This window comes from Gopherus flavomarginatus, unplaced genomic scaffold (genome assembly GCF_025201925.1).
Source record: "Gopherus flavomarginatus isolate rGopFla2 unplaced genomic scaffold, rGopFla2.mat.asm mat_scaffold_89_arrow_ctg1, whole genome shotgun sequence".
Classification (NCBI taxonomy): Eukaryota; Metazoa; Chordata; order Testudines; family Testudinidae; genus Gopherus; species Gopherus flavomarginatus.
The window spans coordinates 38,496-53,464 of record NW_026115175.1 but is presented as its reverse complement, the minus strand read 5'-3'; positions in this window follow the sequence as shown (position 1 = coordinate 53,464).

Here is a 14,969-nt window from a genome sequence, read left to right as displayed (position 1 = left end):
GAGAAGAAGAGGAGGGAGGGATGGAAGAAGAGGTGAAACAAAAAGGACAAACCCTAATGTCCCCAGCGATTCTAAGGGACAAAATCCCAGGTGCGCAATAAAATTCTGCCTCCTTAAGCTCGTGTTTTCCATGCCTAGAATTCACTTGTCACCAGATAGATCAGACTGAACAGGTTTCAAACCTCCAGGAGGCTCTTACCTTCTAAACAGGGATGGCTGTTTTCTAGTAAAATCACTACAAGGGAAGGAGGAAACTCGGAAGAGGTTCCTCCTGGCACTCACGTCCATGACCCCAAATAATCTCTCAGTCCTCAAAGAGAGACCTGGAGAAGGAAACGTGCTGAAGCAAAGCCACAGAGGTCTCTGAGGTTTCCCTGGCCCCTTGCCCCTGTCCTGCCTGGCTGATGTCAGCATCTCTCTGTGAGGTCACCACCTCCCCACCACCTTTGACCAATAGTCTGAGGTCCTGCAAACGGCCTTTGTGATGTCACTGCCACACCCCTCCCTTGCTGGGTTAATGTCCTGCCCCTGGCCAGGCACTTTGGAGGTTTGAGCTACTCCCTGTGGATCACCCCACTCAAGGAGCGTTCGTTCTAGGCAGCAAGCTGGCTAGACAGGAAAACATCAGACGCTGCTCCCAATGCTACACTCAGTTTTTCAGAAATTAGTCGACTTCATGGTCAGAAGACACCATTAGAGCATCTAACCTGCATATCACAGGCCTCCTGTATGACATAACAGCTACTTTGGGGGCAAACACATTCCAGAAAGGCATCTAGTCTTCATTAAATGACATCAGGAGATGGTGAATCCACCACTTTCCTTGGTAGCTTGCTCCTGTGGTGAATCATCCTCGCTGTTGACTATTGTGCCTCAGTTGTAATATGAATTTGTCTCTTTTCACTTTCCAGCCATTGGGTCTTGTTATGCCTTTCTCTGCTCCATTCAAGAGCCCGTAAATACCCAATCTTTTCTCTCCATTAAGGCCCTTCAACATTTCAATGAAATCACCGTTCAATCTTCTTTTGATAAGCTAAACAGGTTGAGCTCTTTCAATAGCTCACTGGAAGGCATTTTTCTCCAGCCCTCAGAACATTTGGTGGCTCTTTGCTGCCCTAGCTCCAATTTCACAACATCTTTTTCAAATGAGGATACCAGAACTGGAGGCAGTATAAAGGTTGTATAAAGGTAAAATTAAATAGGTTGCAGAGGAGTTTTTTTTAATTTCGGCTTTTGTTGCTAAAAATTTTGTCTCTCTGCGGTGAGAAAAAACACTCCCCGAATGCCAAAATTTGAGCCATGAAAAGCGGCAGTGTGAACAGCGCATCATAGGTGGAGCTGTGCTCCCGGTGACAAAGCTCCTGCCCCTCATTGGAGGTAGTTTGGCTTTGTTGCAGGGGAAGCTCTCTCTCAGCGATAAGGACGGCCACACAGCGCACCTTACAATGGCATGGTTAGAGTGGCACAGCTGCACCGTGGTAAGGTGCGCGGTGTAGACACAGCCTCAGAGCTGGGGAAAGCCGACAGGCGCTGAGGAGCACAGGGTTCAGACAGAGACATCCGTTAGGAGAGGAACTATTCACAGGGATTCTCTATAGCCTAGTAAGGTGGAGAGGATGGAAGATGATAATGTACAGGTAGGTTCTGATGAGAAACAGTGAAATGAAAGAGTCTCCCTCAATTACATCATGTAATAGCAGACAGCTAAAATGGGACACATTTTAGAAGTGCTTAAATACAAACGCTAAACGTCTAAGTACTAAGACTGGTGAATTTGAGTGCCTGGTATTGAGTGACGATATTGATAGAATAGGCATCACAGAAACCCTTGCACCCCCTCCTGCACCCACATGGGGAGACTGACCTGTGTGCATGGAGCAGCTGGCATTGCTGCCCCCCACTCCTCCCTGGAACACTGCTCATCTGGGCACCCCTAGGGGCTGTGGGATGTGGGGGCAAGAAGTGAGATCATCCGAGCTCCCTGCATCCAGGTCACTTTCCTCAGCCGGGCTGCGTAGCGGGAGGGCAGAGAGCAACAGCTTCTGATGCTCCCCTCACAGCACAGCCCAAGTGGGAAAAGTGACCAGGACGCATGGAGCACATAGGGTTGCTCCTTACTCCCCTCAAACCTCTATGGACCCATGGAGGAGCATTGGGGCAGGGGAGAGCAGTGAGCACCTTTGCACTGCCACACGGTGCCCTTTGACCCCTGGAGCCCTGGGCGGCTATCGGGGGGCACCACCCCTAAGGCCGGCCAGGCTCCCCAGAACGAGCAGCAGAAAACACAGAGACTGGCCACACACTGAGCAGTGGTAGCCTGGGCGGCTCGTAATGGAGGCTCAGGGGGGAGTGGCGTCATAACATTTTTTCCCAGATTTGGACCTTAGCGTCCAAAATATGGGTGTTAGCATGAAAACCTCCAAGCTTAGTTACCAGCTTGGACCTGGTAAAGCTGCCACCAGCCAGGGATTTATACAGTGCCTGGCTCGGTGTGGTCTCCCCAAAACCTTCCCCGGGGGACCCCCAGACTCAGATGCCTTGAGTCTCACAACAAAGGGGAATAAACCATTTCCCTTCCCCCTCCTCCCCTCCAGGTGTTCCCTCCCTGGGTTCCTGGAGAGATATACAGAAGCAAGCTCCGTGAATCTAAACAGAGGGACTCCCCCCTCCCTGTTTCCAGTCCTGGAAATAGAAGTACCAAGATAGCTAATCTCTCTTCCCCCTTACCCAGAGGGTATGCAAAGTCAGGCTAGTAAATCTAACACAACGAGATTTGCCCCCTGACTTCTTCCTCCCACCAATTCCCTGGTGAGCTGCAGACTCAATTCCCTGGAGTCCCCACTAAAGAAAAAATCCAACAGGTCTTAAAAAGAAAGCTTTATATAAAAAGAAAGAAAAAGGACATAAAAATGGTCTCTCTGTATTAAGGTGACAAATACAGGGTTATTTGCTTAAAAGAAAAAAATGAATAAACAACCTTATCCAAAAAGAATACAGTTTAAACATTCCAGCAACTACACACATGTAAATACAAAAAAAACCAATATAAACTTATTGTCTTATTATCTTTGTACTTACAACTTGGAAACAGAAGATTAGAAAGGCAGGAGATAGAAAAATCACTCTCATAGCCGAGACGCCACAGACACAAGACAAAGAACAAAGAACTCACACAAAAACTTCCCTCCACCCAGATTTGAAAAAGTCTTGTTTCCTGATTGGTCCTCTGGTCAGGTGTTTTAGGTTACTGGTGTTACCCCTTTATAGGTAAAAGAACATTAACCCTTAGCTATCTGTTTATGACAAGGGGGCTCAGCCTCCCCAAACCTTGCACTGCCAAGAGGACAGTGGGGCCCATGATCAGGGGCCCTGGCCAAGTTAGGTCCCCCTGGAAAAATCTCCCCTATGTCAGCCCCAGGGCTGGAGGAGCTCCCACTCCCTGCTACAGCCCGGGGGCTGCAGCAGGGGCACAGAGCTTCTCTGGTCTCAGGGCCACAGCGGGGCAGGGGTAAAGGAGTGATAGGGTGGGGCTGGTGGGGGAAGGGGTGGAACAGAAGTGACAGTGGATAGGGCCATGGGTGGAAGGGGGTAGAGCCACAGACAGAAGGTAGGGGCATGGTTCTGGTGCTGGGGCCCCCACACTTGTTCTCCCTTTCCCGGGGGTTTGGCATCACTAGCCCCGGCTTAGCGAGTAGGGTTCAGTGGTCCCCATAATGTGGGGTGCGACTCCTAGGGGGACACAGAGGAACATTCATGGGGGCACCTCAGGACCTGAGCCAGCCCACATAGAGGGCAGGGAGGGAGCACCACTCTGCCACAGCTCTTCCCCAAACCCACCCTCAGCCTGAGACTCTGGCTCCCAGCCCGGCGTCGACCCCTTTACCCCTGTCCGCACCCCTCACCCCAGCAAGCAACAGCCCCACTCCTCCCAGCCCCGGTTCTTGACCGTGGCTTCCGAGAGGCCACAGCCATGGCTAAGAGGGCACAATGTGAAATGTTTGGGGACCACTGGTTTAGGGTGACGTCCTCAATCACTTCTCTGCAGTCCAATAAAAGCTATTCCTCACTCACCTACCCCTCCATCAGGACGGACTAGGTATGTTCTGCTGCCCTTCACTCATACAGGAAGGAGAATAACATTTCATTCCACTCAATCCTAAAGTCATTTGTAACCCAAGACCATCCCAAACTGGTCATTTTGGGGAAGCGGCACCATCATGCTGCATAGCTAGGCAGAGTAGGTGTGTCTATGCAAACACGGTCTGTTCCTGAAGTCTTTCCTCAGCTCCTCACTAGGTGAGAGAGGGGAGCTCATTCAGACCCTGCTTTCGCTTAGTATTTAATAACTCCTTAGTGTCCCTATCTCTGCCGGCCTTAGATTTCTCCTCCTGTCCGTTTTTTGACAGCTCAGATGAGGTGACCGAGTGGTTAAGGTGATGGACTGCTACCCCATTATGCTCTGCCTGCATGGGTTCAAATCCCATTCTCATCAGAGGCATTTAGTCTTCACCCTCCTTTATAGACAACCATCTCCCCCTTTGGTACAATAACAGATCAAACAATGTTGCTTGTGTTACCCAAAATTGGGTCAGTTAGTAAGCTTAGAGAGGACTAATAATGCCCCTCCCCCCCAGAGTTTGGCAGAAAGCAGCACATTTATTAGCTTGATAGCTAAGCTCAAAAGAAGGGATGGGGGAGGGTGTCACACTCATACTCACGCTCCCAGGACAGGCCTGGCAGTGGAGATGTCAGGATCCTTTAAGGTAAGTGTCCCACAGCGCAGCGATGGACGGTGCGATGAAGATCAGTCTCCCTGAGGTGCAACAGAATGTAACACAGCGAACCACTGGCCAGATGGGCCGGGTGAAGGGCATTCACTGGAGGTACAAAGGAGAGTGGGAAAGCCACTTCACAGGCATACAAAGCGGGAAAGGACACAAGCTGGGGGAGTTTAACAGACCTTTTGAGCATACAGGTTATACAGAGCATACAGATCACTGCTGCTCCTACAACATGATAAGTTCCCAAGCAGCATGTTTCTTACTTTGCCCATCTGTCAATTTTGATGATTATTGATGGAAATATTTTGCCATTGGGTTGTGTTTACACAGAAATTGACATTTACCAACAAATACACAATTCTTCCAAGCCTGCCTAGTCTGCAGTTGATGGGTTTAGAGGGACACATTCACTCTTCCAGGTCCCCATTCCAGGCCTGTGCTCTCCAGGTTGTCAACTTCCCGCACTGCTGGGATCCTTCCCTCATCTCCCCCCAACCACTGCCCCACCCCCACTTCTGGGGTCCCCTCCCTACACTGTCTAACTCCACTGCTGGCAGGATCCCTTCCTGTTCCTTTCATTTCCTGCCTCCACTCTGGGCAAAAGCACTGCACTCTTCCCACACCAGAAGTTGAACCCAGGCCACCTGGGTGAAAACCAGGAATCCTGACCACTAGCCCATATGGGACTATTGTTGCATCTGACTAAGTGGGTATTCACCCACGACAGCTCATGCTCCAATACGTCTGTTAGTCTAGAAGGTGCCACCGGATTCTTGGCTGCTATTATTACTACAACTCAGGCCTTGGCTACACTGGAGAGTTACAGTGCAGGTGGTGGCTTTACAGCGCTGTATCTTACTCCCCGTCCACACTGGCAAGGCACATACAGCGCTGGATCTCCCTGGCTACAGTGCTGCATGTGCTCCACCTCGACGAGAGGAATAAAGAGAACAGAGCTGGTGATGCAGCGCTGGGGTGCCAGTGTAAACAGTGATTAATCTTACTACGCTGTCACTGACCTCCGGAACCTTCCCATAATGCTTTTAAGTAGAGATAACGCTCTTTGTTTTGGTGTGATGCCTCTGTTTGCTTTGCTGTGAGCTCAAGGCTCCCGGAGCTGCTTATCTAAAAACCAAACACAGTTACTGTTTGCAGTGAATGAGCAGAGGCAGGGGGATCCCTTTGGAACACCCACAGCTGGTGTTTGCTTGCGGAGAGAAGCAGCCGGGTGGGCACGGGGGAGGGGGGGTCTGTTTTGGATCAGTGGCTTATCTGGTCTGTGAGGAAAAAAACAAAGGCGGCTATTTGCATTTAGTGAATGAGAGAGGGGTGGGGGAGGAGGCTTGAACTTGCCAGGCAGGGAGCTGACACAGTGTCAGCTCCAAAAATCCACTCGCTCTGTCTCCCCCACGCTCCGTGTCACACTCCACCCCACCCTCCTCTTTTGAAAAGCACATTGCAGCCACTTGAATGCTGGGATAGCTGCCCATAATGCACCACTCCCAACAGCGCTGCAAATGTGGCCATGACAGAGTGCTGGTAGCTGTCAGTGTGTCCACACTGCAGCGCTTTCCCTAAACAGCTGTAGGAAGACAGCTTTAACTCCCAGCGCTGGACAGCTGCAAGTGTAGCCAAACCCTCTCTAAGCCGACCCCTTATGAGAACAGCAGGGACTAGCATGACTAGATGTCCCGATTTTTGGGTCTTTTTCTTATATAGGTGCCTATTAACCCCACCCCCATCCCAATTTTTCACATTTGCTGTCGGATCACCCTAGCAGGGGTTGCACACAGGGCTGCATTAACCTTCAGGTGCTGAGGTTTCCCTCTCTCCATTCCTAGAGCCTGTGATCAGGAAATAGACATCAGGGCTCCCAGGTGCTGCACAGACCATGACTGAGATCAGACCCCATATTATGCAAGGTGCTGTACAAACCCTGGGCAACACTGAGACACCCAGAAGGTTCCCCTCAATTTCCCTGAGCCTCTGCTGCCCAACTTCTTCTGAATCCCTCTGGCTCACCCCCCCCCCACGAAAAAAAACCCACCTTTCCAAACAGTCCTTCTTTCCTTGCCCCCTGATTCTGGTTTCACACCCTGGGACCATCTCCTCTCTTTGTCTCTCCCCCTCCAGGTGAAGCAGAGATGGAGGCAACTTCAGCCACTGGAGTCAACCTCAGCGAGCACTGCAGCCGGCCCCGGGGGAGGGGGGTGTTTGCAGACACAGGAAGGGAGCAGGGGGTGCTGGGAAGAAGGCGGCAGGAGAACAAAGCTCAGAGACCCAACATGGGGAAATTCCAGGGGGCGGGGCTCTGACACATCCCAGGTGCGGGCAGCTCCTGGGGGCGGGGCTCTGGCTCAGCTCGGGGGCAGGGCAGCTCCTCGGGGCGGGGCTCCAGCACAGAGCAGGGGCGGGGCAGCTCCTGGGGGCGGGGCTCCAGCACAGAGCGGGGGCGGAGCAGCTCCGGGGGGCGGGGCTCTGGCACAGCCCATGGGCAGGGCAGCTCCTGGGGGCGGGGCTCTGGCACAGCCCGGGGGCGGGGCAGCTCCTGGGGGCGGGGCTCTGGCACAGCCCATGGGCAGGGCAGCTCCTGGGGGCGGGGCTCTGGCACATTGTGACGCAGAGCCCGGGCTGAACAGCTGCTTCCTGGTTCTCCACGTGCTGCCAGCAGTGCTGGAGCTGCCCGAGCCGCTGTTCTCAGCTGCAGCCAGGATCTGCCCCCGGCCCCGCTGGGATCCAGGTGGGGACAGAGACTGGGGCCCGGGGGTTCCCCTTGGTGTGGCTGGCGGGGGCGGGAGGGGAGAAGCCGGAGCTGCAGGCGGGGGAAGGGCGGTGGGACATTGTGACCCGGAGCCCCCGGGGAATGAGAGGCGCTGGGGGGCAGGAAAGTGACTGTGCCCCAGGGAGCCTGGGAGAAGCCTTGAACGCGCCTCGGCCCCAGTGGAGCTGCAGGAGGATCCGCCCGCCCACCCCGCTGGGATGGGGGGGCCGGGGCCCGGCCGTCGTGTGGGGGGGAGGGGCGGACCCTGGGCCCGGCGGGGGGGGGCGGTGTATTAAATCCCTCTCCTTACCAATGTGCTACTCCCGGGCACTGCGCATGCCCAGTAGCAGCCGCTGAAGCCGCTGCCCTTCCCCCTGCCCGGACCAGCGGTAACGTTCCGCCGGGCGCTGGGGGCGGGGCTGGAGCGGGGCGGGGGAGTAACAGGGAGCGTGGGAGGGGCGGGCGCAGAGCAGGAAATTGATGGGCGGGGGGGCAGGGGTCAGGCAGCTGGAGGCAGGGTTCGTGGGGGGCTAAAGGGCACAATCCGGGCTGGGGGGAGGAGCAGGAGTTGAGCTCAGGGTGAGGCGCTGGCAGAGCCCCCCCCCCTTTGGTGTGAGGGCGGAGGTGTTGAAGGGGGAGGAGAAGCCGGAGTTGCAGGGGGGGGAGGTCACTGGGGTGGGGGTGTAGATCTGTCTCTGTGCAGCCAGGACATTCCCGGGGTGGGAGGGAGGTGAGTTAACTGGATCCTGTCCCAGTTTTTGCCACTTCCTCCCACACACACATTCTCTCAAGATTTCCCCTTTTCTCTCTCATTATCACACGTGGCTATAAAATCCAGGGAGATTCTCCTCCCCCCCCAATGATCAGCTCTATAATTGCCTCTGATTTTCCCTTTTCTCTCCATACTTCTCAAATGTCAATTTAAAATCTCTCCGATGGGGGGTGGATTTTCCCACCCATTCCATCTGCAACGATTTGTCCTTGTTTGGGTGGGAAATTGTTGCCCTGGGTCATTCCCCAGAACATGGCTCCCACTGGAGTGGGATGGGATGAGGTTCCCGTTCTCTGCCAGGGCAGGGAAGGGAAGGGAGGAGCACATCCCCCATGTAGACTGCCCAGACCCCATTTCCCAATTCCCCTGCGACCCCCTTCCATTGTCCAGGGAGCCTTCCAGCTCCCCCCAGCCCTTAAATCAGCTCCTCAAAGGGCTCTGAGCTGCTCACGTGAATGGTTGCCCCGTGGCCGGGGGGGGGGACCATCACATTCTGTTTATGTATTGGACAGTCATATAAAATCCAGTCCAACAGTCCCCCTTTTCCACTAGTTATTAAATAGCAACATCAAATCCCCTCCGATCTTGGTGGTTTTCTCTCATGTTATCAAATGTTGTTTGTGACAGGGTTCTCTCTGCGTGTGTCTAAGATTGATATAAAATACCCCAAACATTTGCCCCACTTCTCTCTAGTTGTTTTATTTCTAATTGAATATGATGGGTTGTTTCCCAATGTGCTAAGATGCAGCCGCCTCTGGGGTGGATCCATGGTGGCCATTATTTGCTAGTGACAGCCTGTGGATCTTTCTTGCCCTCCAGGCCTTCCATTCTCCTGTTAAAGAAGCACTCCCCAGGTTCAAAATGATCTGGACAAACGGGAGAAATGATCTGAAGTAAATAGGATCAAATTCAGTAGAGACAAGTGCAAAGTACTCCACGTTGGAAGGAACAATCGGAGGCCAGAGAAGAGCAGAAACAAAGGAGTCACTTTGGGGGATTCTCCCTGTCATTGTCCCCAAGGCAGCTGTCTCAGGTTTACAAAGGTGTTTCATGTTCCAGCCTTTATACAGTCTCTCCTGGGAGTGCCCCTTTCATGGACTGGGCCTAGTTTTAGTTTTTGGTAGTTAACAAGCTTGGTTTATTGTTCATCTAACCAGTATGTGTGGATTGAAGTGTGTTGGAAACTCTGTTTGGGATAACAAGCTGGTGCATGTCATTTTCCGCTGATGAAATGACAGACTTCATATGAGCTTGGGTCGTTCAGTAGCGTGCTGGACAGTGCAAGATGCACATTTCTGGGGGAAAGTTGGGCACTTGAGAATTTGCTGGTTTTCTCCTGAGGTGTAATTCATGAGTGGCTGTCTAGCAGCACTCAATACTGTGTAGCTGGGAGTGAGTTACATGCTGGAGACTGTGTGTTAATTGGCCAAGAGGGGCTGTTCTCGCGGGAAAACAGTGAAAAAGGCACCCCATGCTGGAGGACTGAGGTACAGCTATTTAACAGTCCAGATTGTACTCTGGGTAACATCACAGACACTCATTATGACAGAGCCTCTTACAACACAGAGAAAGTAAATCCATGTCCCAGAAATCGAAGACTCCAGACAGAGGGCAAGTGTCCCTGGCACTGCTTCTTGCTGACAGAGAGGTTCAGAGACAGTGCGAGAATCCTGGGGAAGCTGGGAACAGGAAGCATGGGCTGGCGGGGTTCGGTGGAGAAAGGGAACAGGAAGGGCAGGGATATTACTGAATCCAGGATCTCAGCAGTACTAGATGACAGGATAGCACGAAGTGCAGCCCATTGGAAAACACAATCCCAACTATACATACAAAATGATGGGGTCTAAATTAGTTGTTTCCACTCAAGAGAGTGATCTTGGAGTCACTGTGGATAGTTCTCTGAAAACATCCACTCAATGTGCAGCAGCAGTGAAAAAAAGTGAACAATGTAGGAAATAATTAAGAAAGTGATAGATATGACAGAATATCTCATAGATCATATTTGTAAAAACAGCAAATAAATCCATGATACACCCACATCTTGAATACTGCATGCACATGTCACCCCGTCTCAAAAATAGATATATTGGAATTGGAAAAGGTTCAGAAAAGGGCAAGAAAAATGATTAGGGGTATGGGACAGTTATGCCAGACCTAACCCCCAGTTTCACTTGAGCAAACAGGAGATATTTGACACTGTGCAATACGGCTCCTGTGCTCTGTTCCCAAAGTGTTCTGCAGCAGAGGAGGGTCTCTGGTATTACGTGTGTCACTGGCCTATTGGGGTGATGCTGAAACAGGACAGGGTACAGATGGCATTGTGGGGGTGGCGTGAACCTTCACTCTTCATTTCCCCTTCCAAGAACAGAAGGGACAGGAACCCTTACCCAGCGAGGTCACAGTCTCATAGTTCTCCTGCATGACATCCCAGTAGAGGGCTCTCTGAGTGGGGTCCAGCAGAGCCCACTCTTCCCTGGTGAAATACATAGCCATCTCCTTGAAGGTCACCAGCCCCTGAAAGAGTAAGAGTCCAACACTAAGGACTTGCTGCCCCACTCACAGCCCCACTATTTGTGGCAGAGAAGAGTGAATCAAATGGAAGCTCTGGGTGGATCATAGTCAGGAGAGTCCCACCTCGACCTGGGTCAGAGTATCCAGCAATTGCCAGGGTGAGGGGATGAAGAGAGAGCCCCTTATCTCTCCCAGCATATCCATCACCCCCCTACTAGCCACTGACTGATACAGGAGATGGAGCCCCTAGCAGGGTCCAGGGAGAGCTCGCTGGTAGGATGCCCAACACCCTCCTCATTGTGAGGAGTGGGATATGAAGGGAGAGGCAGCTCCAATAAGCCTGACTCATGGGTGTCCCCGTTATATCTCACAGCAGCTGATGGTTAGTGAGGTCAGGCTCCAGCACTAGGAGTCTGGTCAGTTTGACTAGCTCCATGTAGGTGGGTTATTTTCTCTCTTCACAAATTAGGGCATTTCCACCTCCAAACCTCCTGGGTCTGTTCCTAGAATCTAGGCCACTTAGTAAATAACTCCCAGCAGGTCTGCCACACCCTGGCCTCCTCCTTTCCCCACACTGTGAATTTCCTGCCCCGCTCCAACCTCCAAACCAGACTCTGCAAACCTTCCCACCTCTGGTGTATTTGCTCTCCCTTTCCTCCAGCAGGAACCCACCAGCAACCCCCCGATAATCTCTACCTGGACTGACTCCACTGCAGCCATTTCTCTTCCCTGTCCCACGCCAGGCTGGGATGAGCTGGAGCAAAACATTCTGCAGCCTGTCTGGGGGAGAAGGGCAGTTGTGGGCGTTTCAGAACCGGTTTTAGTTAATTTCACATCACAATTCCCCCAGGCCCTTTCCCTGCAGACAGACACCCTAGATTCTGTCATGCTGGGAAATGCTCAATCTGTTTATTACAATTTAGACCTGGCCCCTCCTGCCAGGCTAAGTCCACAGACACATTTTTAACCTCCCTTCTCTCTCCCCTCACCCCTTCTCTGAACACAAGGCTAGAAAAGAGCAGAACCAAAGGAGTCACTGTGGGGGATTCCCTCAGACACTGACCCCACGGCAGCCACACCCCAGCAGGGGGAATATGGAGTCAGGAACTGGCTTTTGCTCTGTCTGATCCTTGTTTTCTTCACTGGAAAGTGGTTCTGCCCCAGGATGCAGCAATACATGTGTCTGGGTGGACTAGAGAGCTGGAAATCTCTCCCCCACATTCATTTCTCCCACTCCCCCTTTCAGCCTCTCCTTCCCCTGTCCTCTCTCCCTGCCCCTCTGGCTGGGACAGTCCCATTCCTGGGGGCTTTGCTCTCCCATGGCTGGATTTCCTCCTGGCAACCGCTAATGGGAGGAGAAATGAGGTGGTGTTGTTTGTGCAGAGTCACTTTCTTGCCAGACCCTAGGACATTCCCTGAGGTCTTTCAGTTACCTGGAGACTCTGGCTCAGAATTTAGTAGTAACAGGGCCCAGGACTGCCCTAGGGGGCTAGGACCAGCTGCAGAAAGTCATCCCCTGGGCCGGGCAGAGAAGAAGCTTTAATTAAGGTCACTTCCCAGCACAGAGCCCCACTGGGGGAGCAGCAGCTGCCAAGCCTGGTCTCCCAGATCACAATGGAGGCTGCAGCATCTGACCCAGGAAGCTGAACCCCAATATCCTGAGCAGAGAGGGACGGAGTGTATGAGCAGCTTCCCTCCTTTAGCTCTCTGGGGAGAGCAGCTAATGGGAGCCCCTCCTCACAGGGAGAATGGCTGATCTCATTTGACCCACTGTCCATCTGGAATTACTCCTTGTCTTTCCATACAGTGACTCTGGATTAACAACGGTCTCAATGACACCGGATTTCAGAAAGAATGAGTTCAGAACGCTGTGGAAAAGACCATCGTGTGGCAGTGCTGACTCCCTTCCCACCTCCCTCACCCCCGCAGATCTAGTACAAGGACTGGAGGCAAAAATTTTCCAAACGGAACCGAAAGTTCCTGCAGTTTTCAAAAGAGGAGAAAAGTAAATTCTGTGAATTCACACTAACAGTGTTTGCTAAGTGGACAGAAAGTTATCACAGTGACAGGGCACGTGACTGGGGAATGAACTTGGTGACCTGGTGACTAGGAGCCAGGACTCTGGTACAAGTTGACCAGAGAGAAGGATCATGGTTAGCAGCAGCCCCCAGACACCCCCTAGTACCCAGAGCCCAGACCCCCCAGCCAGGGGCCCCAGACACCCCCCAGCCAGGATCCCATCAGATATTCCCTGGCGCTCACGTCCATGACCCCAAATAATCTCTCAGTCCTCAAAGAGAGACCTGGAGAAGGAAACGTGCTGAAGCAAAGCCACAGAGGTCTCTGAGGTTTCCCTGGCCCCTCGCCCCTGTCCTGCCTGGCTGATGTCAGCATCTCTGTGAGGTCACCACCTCCCCACCACCTTTGACCAATAGTCTGAGGTCCTGCAAACGGCCTTTGTGATGTCACTGCCACACCCCTCCCTTGCTGGGCTAATGTCCTGCCCCTGGCCAGGCACTTTGGAGGTTTGAGCTACTCCCTGTGGATCACCCCACTCAAGGAGCGTTCGTTCTAGGCAGCAAGCCGGCTAGACAGGAAAACATCAGACGCTGCTCCCAATGCTACACTCAGTTTTTCAGAAATTAGTCGACTTCATGGTCAGAAGACACCATTAGAGCATCTAACCTGCATATCACAGGCCTCCTGTATGACATAACAGCTACTTTGGGGGCAAACACATTCCAGAAAGGCATCTAGTCTTCATTAAATGACATCAGGAGATGGTGAATCCACCACTTTCCTTGGTAGCTTGCTCCTGTGGTGAATCATCCTCGCTGTTGACTATTGTGCCTCAGTTGTAATATGAATTTGTCTCTTTTCACTTTCCAGCCATTGGCTCTTGTTATGCTTTTCTCTGCTCCATTCAAGAGCCCGTAAATACTCAATCTTTTCTCTCCATTAAGGCCCTTCAACATTTCAATGAAATCACCTTTCAATCTTCTTTTGATAAGCTAAACAGGTTAAGCTCTTTCAATAGCTCACTGGAAGGCATTTTTCTCCAGCCCTCAGAACATTTGGTGGCTCTTTGCTGCCCTAGCTCCAATTTCACAACATCTTTCTCAAATGAGGATACCAGAACTGGAGGCAGTATAAAGGTTGTATAAAGGTAAAATTAAATAGGTTGCAGAGGAGTTTTTTTTTATTTCGGCTTTTGTTGCTAAAAACTTTGTCTCTCTGCAGTGAGAAAAAACACTCCCCGAATGCCAAAATTTGAGCCATGAAAAGCGGCAGTGTGAACAGCGCATCATAGGTGGAGCTGTGCTCCCGGTGACAAAGCTCCTGCCCCTCATTGGAGGTAGTTTGGCTTTGTTGCCGGGGAAGCTCTCTCTCAGCGATAAGGACGGCCACACAGCGCACCTTACAATGGCATGGTTAGAGTGGCACAGCTGCACCGTGGTAAGGTGCGCGGTGTAGACACAGCCTCAGAGCTGGGGAAAGCCGACAGGCGCTGAGGAGCACAGGGTTCAGACAGAGACATCCATTAGGAGAGGAACTATTCACAGGGATTCTCTATAGCCTAGTAAGGTGGAGAGGATGGAAGATGATAATGTACAGGTAGGTTCTGATGAGAAACAGTGAAATGAAAGAGTCTCCCTCAATTACATCATGTAATAGCAGACAGCTAAAATGGGACACATTTTAGAAGTGCTTAAATACAAACGCTAAACGTCTAAGTACTAAGACTGGTGAATTTGAGTGCCTGGTATTGAGTGACGATATTGATAGAATAGGCATCACAGAAACCCTTGCACCCCCTCCTGCACCCACATGGGGAGACTGACCTGTGTGCATGGAGCAGCTGGCATTGCTGCCCCCCACTCCTCCCTGGAACGCTGCTCATCTGGGCACCCCTAGGGGCTGTGGGATGTGGGGGCAAGAAGTGAGATCATCCGAGCTCCCTGCATCCAGGTCACTTTCCTCAGCCGGGCTGCATAGCGGGAGGGCAGAGAGCAGCAGCTTCTGATGCTCCCCTCACAGCACAGCCCAAGTGGGAAAAGTGACCAGGACGCATGGAGCACATAGGGTTGCTCCTTACTCCCCTCAAACCTCTATGGACCCATGGAGGAGCATTGGGGCAGGGGAG